Genomic DNA, 10,213 nt, shown 5'->3' on the forward strand with positions numbered 1-10,213 from the left:
CCGGATCCTTTGTTACAATAAGTAAATTCTTCCAGAGTTTCATGTATGATGTGCTGAACTCTCACAGTGAATGTGGACACTTCAAATCACTCTCCATTTTAAATGTCACATTTTACTAAATCCAGAGCACATTGAATGGAGAAAATCAGCAAAAAAAATAATGTGTTTCTAACAAGGCCACTTGACAGTCCATAGAAATCTGCAAGGAACGAGAGTTTTGCATGCATATGACACAATATCTGGGATCTTTCGTTGGATCCGCGGTAAGATATGAACCTCACCTCTTCTGATTGACTTTTTCTGTACAACCACCATCAGTGAGATCAACACACAGAATAGCAGGACTCCGAAGCAGATTGCAACTGGGATGGAAGTAGTTTTATATCCCTGTTCTTAATGACAACAATACAGAAAGGTTTAACACATACACAGTCCGTCTTGCACGATAACATATTTACAAAAGGGAGTTAATAATTATATCCACTGCTTCCGGGCAATGAGTCAGGCTGAACATTCCACAATATGTGTGGTGCACATTGCACCAGAGGGAAGTGTGAGCCAGTCTAAATTACAGAGACAGTGCCCCCATGTTTCTGATGAGAACACGACAGTTCAGGGACAGCCAGAATCTGGAATTAGCGGAATTTCAACCAGACCATTTGAAATATGCGGTGAGGAAAAGATGTTCCAGTCAGTGAGAAAGTGCTCATAGTATCTTGAGAAAATGACAACAATACCAATTCAACTAATTCAAACCCTAACGCTGGCTAGGATATTAATAATGGGAAGTACCTGCAGATGTGGATGGGACAGCAATTGGAGGCACATCGAGCCCTGTGGAATATATTGTACAAAAAGTTCAGGAGGATGAAATTTCAGCAATTTCCATTTAAACGATAAATACTGTTCTTAATTTCCCGAACTAGTGAGTCAATTTAACAAAACAATGAACCCTAACCCCACTCTCCAAACCCTGTCAACCTCACCGGAACAAATCACACTGGCATCTTCCTTGTGATCACAGTCAGACTGAGCCGGTGAAGAAGAAGGACAGTCGGCCAGAGAAGATTCGCTTCCAGTGCATTTTACCTCATCCAGCCAGATAACACCGTCACCCTGGGAAAAAGTAGCTCCTCCTGGGGCCAATAGAGCGTGACCACAACCCAGCTGTCTGCAGACAACATTGGCATCGGCCATATCCCAGGAGTCATCACACACCGTGCCCCAGCTGTTATTGCACAGTATCTCCACTCTCCCGGAGCAGTTGGTGTTACCTCCAAACAGGCGCAAGCAATGTCCAGAATCTGACAAAGAGAATCAATGGTTATTATTGTTAATGTGGTATAAGAAAGAAGTACATGTCAGATAGTTGGTATAATAAAGAGGAAGTAGCACTTGGTGAAAGCAGACGTTTACAATCATATTCTCGAATGCAGTCCTTTGATCTGTGGGGTTGCTCCTTAGTTACTTTTGCTTCTGTTGAGAAGAGAAACATGCTGACTGTATCACACACCAATGTTTGAAATGACACTCGCACATTTAGAGGTTTGTTGTGTTACCTGAACAAACAACACCAGCATCCTCCCTGTGTTCACAGTTGTGTTTACCGCACGGTTTTGTTTGACACTGCCAAAGGAAAGACTCGTGTGAAATGCATTCCATCCCATCGAGCCAAATGGGTCCGGATCCTTCTCCGAATGACTGAGCAAAATAATCGATATAACTGAGGGGACCACACTGTAATTGTTTACAGATCACTTCTGCAACAGGTCCATCTAGTGTATCCGAGCACACTGTTCCCCAGGTGCCATTGTAGAACACTTCCACTCTCCCCTCACAGCGATGCTTCCCATTCACCAGCCGCAGCTCTTTGTGCTTTGTCAATGACACAAGAAATATCCAGATAGTTAGATTGATAACTCGTTGTATGTTCATACTGCACAGCTCAACACATGCTGCACCGGTTGTGTTCACTGATTTCCAGTAATTATTTCAGAAAAGCGATAGAAAAACACCGACAGCCCATAAAGTAATAAAGAATCATCAACACGGATTTCACAACAGAACGAAAAACAACGTTATTGAATTATTTGAAGAAGTTACAGAAAGATAACAGGGATAATGCAGTCGATGCAAAATGCATGTTTTTGTTTCAGAAGGCCTCTGACAAGGATCATGACTGAGGTCAGAGCCTGTGAAGTCAAGAGATCAGTGGAAGAATGATAGGAAACCAGCTCCAAAGCATACCGTCCGGGTACAATGTGGTAACCCAGAATGGTGGAAGTTGGGAAGTGGTGTTCCACAGGGCTGGGGTCACTGCTGCTCAACATTTACATGAGCGATTTGGATTTAGACAAGGGAGACTTAATTTCAAAATTCAAGATGACAGCAATTTGGGGACATAGTTAACACTAAGAAAGACAGAGACAAAATACGGGAAGATGTTAATAAACGGGCTGAATGGGCATACAATTGACTAATAAGTTGAATAGAGATAAGTCTAAGGTGCTCAGTGTTGACAGGAAGAATAAAGAGGACACGTACTTCTTGTAAAATAAGAGAGAAAATGATATAGATCAGCAAAGAGACCTCGGGATACAGAGGCACTAATCACTTCTGAAGTGACAGAGACCGAAGCTCGTGATCATAAATATAGAATAATCACGAATAAATCTAATAAGAAATTCAGGAGAATTTTTTTTATTTTACCTAGGGAGTGGTTTGAATTTTGAATTCCGAACACATGCAATTGCTGTGGTGATTTGCACTGATGCCTTCAAGGTAAAGCTATACAGGTACATGAGGCAGAAAGAAGCAAGAGGATATGCAAAGAGAGTTAGGTGCAGTGATGTGGGTCGATACTCGTGGGCAACATAAACACCACATTGACCAGTTAGTCCAAATGGCCAGATTCCGTGCTGTCCATTGTATGTAATTCGAAGTCATATCTTCCCTGTGAAACCACGTGCACAACACTACGGAAAATGGGCACATGGAAGCACCTTTACCTGAACACATGATCCTCACATCTTCTTTATGAGAACAGTCGTGGTTGCCCCACGATGCTGAGGGACATTCCCAGAGTAATGATTCGTTACTGGAACACTTCAGTTCATCCAACCAAACTGGCCCTGAACCTGGTCCACAAGATGCAGGAAGTGCCAGGTCCAATGCCTTTCCACAACCCAGCTGTTTGCAAACCACGTCAGCGTCCGCCAGATCCCAGGAATCATCACAGACTGAGCCCCAAGTCCCATTGTAATAAATCTCCACTCGGCCAGTACATGGGCTTCCACCGTCAGACAGCCTTAACTGCACGTGGTCTGTTGGATAACAGTACATGAGGATTATACTTTCAATAGACATTCACATCATCACTCAATACAACTGATTTTACCATCACCAGCACAAAAAATGATCGTTAAATGCACCTGTGACAGGTAAATAAAACTATACAACAGAATATCTGTTTACACTTACTTCTTACATAGAATGTAAAGAACAGCAATGTTTCAGTTATGCCAGAACATCTGGCTTTGACAAGTTCTGATCTCCAGTTCCCCTTTTATGTTTTGAACGCTGTGTACGGTGACAAACAGGCAATCACTCACACGATTAACAGTTAATTTATACTCATGTTATATAACTGTATCTGTTCCTTGTCCATGTATGTTACCCTTATTTGTTATCTTGGTCAGACATTTACTGCCATCTCCTATTTCCCTCATCTTCAATTACAAGTGACATGCATTTATCTAGCGCCATTAAAGTAATGAAACATCCCAAGGCGCGATACAGGAGTGATATCAAAGAAATTTTAACACAGAGCACCGAAAAATATATTAGGTCAGATGACCAAAACCTAAGTCAAAGAGTTAGTTTTTATGGAACGTCTTAAAGCAGGAAAGACTGGTTCACAGGCAGAGATATTTAAGGAAGTAATTCTAGAGCATGTGACCTTCGCAAATAAAGGCACGGCCGCCAGTGGTGCACAATTAAAACCAGGAATGCTCAAGAAGCCAGAACTGGGAGCTGCCAGTCTGGAGCCGATTGCAAAGACAGGAGCTGTGAGGCCAGGAAGGGATTTGAAAACAAGGATGAGAATTTTAAAACCTCTCGTTGCTGGGCAAAGTAGGTCAGTGAGCAGAGGGCAGATGCCTGAGCGGCAAATGGTCGAGACAGCGGAGCTTGCAGAGGTTGTAACTAGTGAAGCCAGCCAGGATTGCATTAGCATCATCGAGTCTGGAGGGAACAACGCTATTGACAAGACGAGATAAGGGCAAATGCGGGTGATGTCATGGAGGTGAAAATAGACAGTGTTAATGAGGATATGGAGATTTGATAGGAGGATCACCCTGGGGTCAAATATAACACCAAGATTACAAGCTGTCTGGCTGAGTGTCAGACAGTTGGCATGGCGAGAAATGGAGTTGGAGACAAGGAAACATGCGGTGGGGACTGATGCTTTCTATCTTTTCAATACTGAGTTGGAGGAATTTTCTGCTGATGCAGTACTGAATGTCAGCCTGGAATTCTGACAGTGTACAGGCATTGGAGGGCTCAAGAGTGTTGAATGTGAGGTAGAGTTGGATACAGTGAGATATATGTGGAAACTGAGGCTGTGTTTGCGGATATCGCTGTAAGGCAGCATGTAAATGAGTAATGAAGTGTCAAAGGATCGATCCTTTGGTGACACTGTAGGTGACTTTGCAGGAGCAGGAAGAGAAACCATTGCAGGCAACTTTCGGACCATGACTGTACAGATAATACTGGAACCAGCTGAGTGCAGTCCCACCCAGCCGTGTGTTAATGGGGAGGAATTGGAGAAGTATTTCATGATCAATCATATAAAAATTTGAGACAAGTCAAGAAAGAGGAGGTGGAATCGTTTATATTTGTCACAATCACTTCGGATGTCATTTGTTTTCGTCCTGTGGTGTGGATAGAAAATTGATTTGCGGAATTGAAACATGCAGCTTCATATAAGATGAGCATGGATTTGGGAGGCGACAACACATTCAAGGACTTTGGCGAGGTACGATCAGTTGGAGCTGGGCAGTAACCTGCATGGACAGGTGGTCAATGGTTCCTTTCTGAGGAGAGGTGTGATGACTGCTGATTTGAAGGAGAGGAGCCTGAACATGTAGAGAGAGAGAGAGAAAGAGAATCGTTAATATTGCCAGCTAACATGGAACCCAGGAAGGGAATGTTTGTGTTCAGTAGTTTAATAGAAATAAGGTGTAGACAGCAAAATGTGGATACCATCAACAGCACAGGTTCAGAGAGAAAGTGAAGGATTCTAGGAGAGAAACAAGAAATGTGAATTCAGGGTGATCGTATGGGATGGGGGTGGGAACTGATAGGAAGTTAGGCCTGATGGGTTGGGGAAGAAAGGGAAGTAGTGGAGGTGACTGAACGGATGTTTTTGAACTTTGTGACAAAAAGTCTATGAGCTCCTCTCAATTATTTTTGGAGTCCAGGGTGGACGAGGCAGGGGAGTGGTTCAGGAGGAAGATTTATAATGGAGATTATTTGCTGTGCGTTTTCTTTGCCTTCCTGGATAATCTTTGTCAAACAGGAGGTTTTAGTGAAGATGAAGAGGACCCAATGATGCTTTATGTGATTGATCCATTCAGGATTATATTACCAGACAGTTCCCCACATGTCACCGTGCCTTTCTGTTTTTTACTTATTTCAGGGAATGTTGGTGTCACTGGCAAGACCAGCAGTTTAATCCACGCTATTTATGACTTCATTATTACTTTATTACTCCACTTCATATTGGAGAATGTAAGGTCCAAAGTACTACCCTTAAACATCAGCCTTGCAATATGCAGTATCGTCGTGTAGAACGACGTTCTAGTGTTGTGTTGATTATAACATTATTAACATTATCATAAATCAATTTAATATTAATTGCATAAGAGAATCACTTACCTTTGTAAGGATGGGACTCTGTCTTTGACAAGGAATATATTTGAGTAATTTTAGATACATAAACCGCATGTCTGAACAGAGAGTATGCAGACCAGTCTGTCCAGACAGACTGCTGCAATTATGTTAAATGAGCAAACGAAACATGTGAGGCACAATAGCAATTGCTATTGTCTGTAAAAAATCAATGAACTAAACGACTAATTCTATCAATATATGACTGTTGGACCGGACCAAAGAGGACAGGAAACAGGATCTCTCTGCAAAATGTTGGACAGGATCAGGAAGCGCCTATGGGCAATTAAACGCCAGATGTGTAGACCTCCTGGCTGAACAGAAACTAGTACTTAATCTGGACTGGACAAAAATGATTGGACTAATTGCGTCAGGCACTTTGGAGAATAAACATCAGCAATGCGACCCATCAGATACAGAAGTAGAAGACAAGGAGAAGACAAATGGCTTCTGTAGGTGGGCATAAATGTTGGGTGGAGCTTAACATCTACCTAACTGAAGAACAAGATGACATACTCGACTCTGTCCAGTGACTGAGTGTGTAATAACCATTCAGCACTGTAAACTTCTGACGTGAAACGCTGGAATGTATTGATTTCCGCAGTGTCCGAAGAAAATGCTTACTGTAACCAATTGGTATCAAATCTGAATCATTAACGATCTCATATGTTGTAAGTTCCACATGTCGTATGCAAATAAATGTTCATTGGAACAACCCGAAAACATCTGCCCACACTCAAGCCAAAAGACTTGCAGGTTGTTAGGTAAATTGGCCATTATAAATTGCCGCTAGCGGTGGTAGGGAAATATAGGGACAGATGGGGATGTGGTAGGAATATGGGATTCGTGCACGATTAGTATAAATGGATGGTTGATGGTCGGCACAGACTCGGTGGGCCGAAGGGCCTGTTTCAGTGTTGTATCTCTAAACTAAACAAAACTAAACTACACTCTGCATCATGCAACATCCCCAGAACACATGCCTGCATTAACATGCTACACAATGAAACTTTAAAGTGTCTAGTCCAAAACATCTGTCTACTTTTATACACAACCTAATGAAACTTGCACCAGACCAACTCCCACACAGCTACCTCCACTTATATACTATACAGTAGAACTGATTGCAAGCTTGGCGCCGGATTTGATACCACAGCTGAGAATCCAATTCCGTATTCTCTTTATCATAAGGCCGTTATCTTTCACCTCTATCACCATTCACCTCCCTTCCTGCCTCAGCCCATCTGCTGCCGAAATGCTCACCCATGCTTTGTTCCCTGCAGAATCGAATATTTCAATGTCCTCCTGGGCGATCACCCATCTTGCATCCTCCAGAAACATCAGCTCATCCAAAGTTTTGTTGCCTGCCCGACATGAAGCCCCCCTCAGGAACGCCATGGCACTCGACGATCTATTGGTTTCCCTGCGATCAATACCTAGAGTTTCCAAATATGATCTTCCTGTTCAGACACCTTCATGCTCTCCCCCTGCATCAGTATAACCGTCTCCAGCCTGAATCATTTCAGGGGCTCTGCTTTTTTCTGAATACAGCTTCTTGTACTTCACCCACTTCAATTGCCCACAACTTTCAGTTTTGCCTTGAACCATCTAACCCCCAGATCTGAATTTCCGCCAGAAATATGTCCGTGTCTCCGGCTCTTCAAATCCAACCATCTGACTAAGAATTTCGTCACCCACTCTAACATCTCTTTGTTTGGCTCTGTGTCAGTTTTCTCTCCGTTTACATTCCTGTTAAACCCCTTGTGATGTATGTGTTAATTGAAATTTCTGTAATACAAACGTTCTTGCTGTTTAATTGTGTCCGTGTCCTCTCTCTCTGTACACAACCACAGCTCCCCGACCGCCCACCATCCTCTCCCACTCTCCTCGAGTGAAATTACTGGTTTGAGAAACCCAGGAACAAGTAACCGATATTATCACTTTTCTCAGCAGATTAGACATTTCACTTTTATGTTTTTGTAAAAGCAGTGATGAATTTGCTTACCTGAACACAGGACCCCTACATCCATACTGTCAGTGAGAGACGAATTCAATGTGAATAAGCTGCAGTTCTGGAGCTGCAATTCGTTTCCTTCACACTGGACATCATTCACCCAGATGGGTCCTTCACTCTCTCCGTCCTTTGAATAGTTATAAGCGGCTGTCGCTTCACCACAACCCAACTGTGTACAGACTACGTTGGCATCATTCAGGGTCCAGTGTCTATCCTGCAATCTCCCCCAGCTGCCATTGTAGTAAATCTCCACTCGCCCATCACACCAGCTTCCCCCGTTAGTCAGTCTTAGTGACCAATTTTCATCTACAACATGAAACACATTGAGAAGGTGAAACTACAGCAAAATATCTCAGAATTTACTGCCACCCGAAAAGTCTTTAATATTAATGGTTACTATTCCTGTCATCATTGTTCAGAAGGCTTGTTGAAAGATCATTTTCACCATTACCTTTTCTCTGTAAATACATTTCAGAGACGTACCGAGTAGCTTACGGTTGCTGAACTGGGGACAGAGGGTAAAATGAACTGCAGGTGATAGCCGAGGGACTGAAGGTCGTCCTCCTGTCCACATGCACTGATATTCCAGCTCTCGCCCTGTATTTGAAAATATCATCAACTTTTCTTCCAGTTTATCCTCCTTATATTCACATGGTCCATCTTCAACTCTTCCATTCTCTTCCTCAACATCTCTGTCTCTGATTCTGGGGATAGGTTATTAACTAATATAAAGAGTAAACCCAGTGACTCTCACAGTTACCTTGTCTATGCTTCCTCACACCCCAATTCTTCGAATGACTCCATCACATTTTTTCACTTGCTCCATCTGCAATGTCTGGTGATGCAAACTTCCATACCAGTGGTTCCAGATATGTATTCCTTTTTCCTCAACCGAGGACTCTCCTCACCTCCTCATCCACCCTCCATGGTTGACAGGGCCCTCAAGCACGTCCATTCCATTCCCCAAACGTCTGCTTTCACCCTTTCCCCCTCCCGGAACAATGATAGGATTCTGATTCTCCTCATCTTCCACTCCATCAGCTTCCATATTCAACAGATCATCTTCCACCATTTCCACCACCTTTAATGTGGTGCCACTACAAAGCACATCTTCCCCTTCCCTCCACGTTAAACATTCTGAAGGGACCATTCGCTCTGTGGCACCCTGAATCACTCTTCAATCATTCTCAGCACCCCTTCCCCCATGACCTTCCCATGAATGCGCAGGAGGTGCAACCACTGCCCTGTTACCTCCACCTTTCTCACCATCCAAGCCGCCAAATACTGCTTCCAAGTGAAACAGCGATTTTCTTGTACTGCTTTCTCTTTAGTATACTGTATTCACTGTATTGACTGATCATGATACCGTCTCCTTTACATTGGGACACCAAACATAATTGAGTGCTTACTTTGCACAACACTGTTGTTCAGTCTGCAAGCTTTACCTTTAGCTTCCAGTTGCCTGTCCTTTTCATTATTTATTCCGCTCCCACTCTGACATCTCTCTCCTCTTTCTCCGACACAGTTCCAATGAAGATTAACATAAGTTTGAGAAACAGCGCTTCCTCTTTCCACGAGACTCTTTACAGGCTTTTGGAATGAACACTGAATTCAGCAATTTCAGGAAAGATTCCCTCCCCTTTTTTGGACGATGTCTTGCCTTCCAATTTGCAGCTCCTCTCGAAATGTGTTTTTCACTTGGCCCATTCCTACCTCTTTCTGACTTGCATTGTCCCATTTACCATTTAATTCTTCCTGCCTTCCACCATATCACAGATTGTTCCTTTCGTTCTTTCCTTGCTTTCCCCTTTCTTTAAAAACTGTTAAATCTCTAAGTTCTGATGAAAGATCTGCAAACTGTAAGGTTGATTCTGTTTCTTTCACCGTAGATGCTGCCAGAACTTCTGAGTATTTTCAGCACTTACTGTTTTTATTACCTATATTTTAAATTGTGAAACGTGGGAGCAATTTGCGTTGAGCAATGTCCCACGTACAGCGATCAGTTAACTGAGCAGATAATCTGTTATAAGAGGGCGCTGGTTGAGGGATAACTGGGAGAATTGTAATTTGCATCAAGTTTGTGAAATAATCAAAGACATGGCATATTGGTGAAATAACGAGTTACTTCACTCACTATTATTTTATTGCCCTTAATGTAATGGAAATTAAAATTTATCTCATGCTATTTAGCTGGAAACAAGTTCACAGTTTTTTCTGTTGTACAGCTGATCTTTGCAGAGAATTCCATGA

This window comes from Heterodontus francisci, chromosome 21 (genome assembly GCF_036365525.1).
Source record: "Heterodontus francisci isolate sHetFra1 chromosome 21, sHetFra1.hap1, whole genome shotgun sequence".
Lineage (NCBI taxonomy): Eukaryota > Metazoa > Chordata > Chondrichthyes > Heterodontiformes > Heterodontidae > Heterodontus > Heterodontus francisci.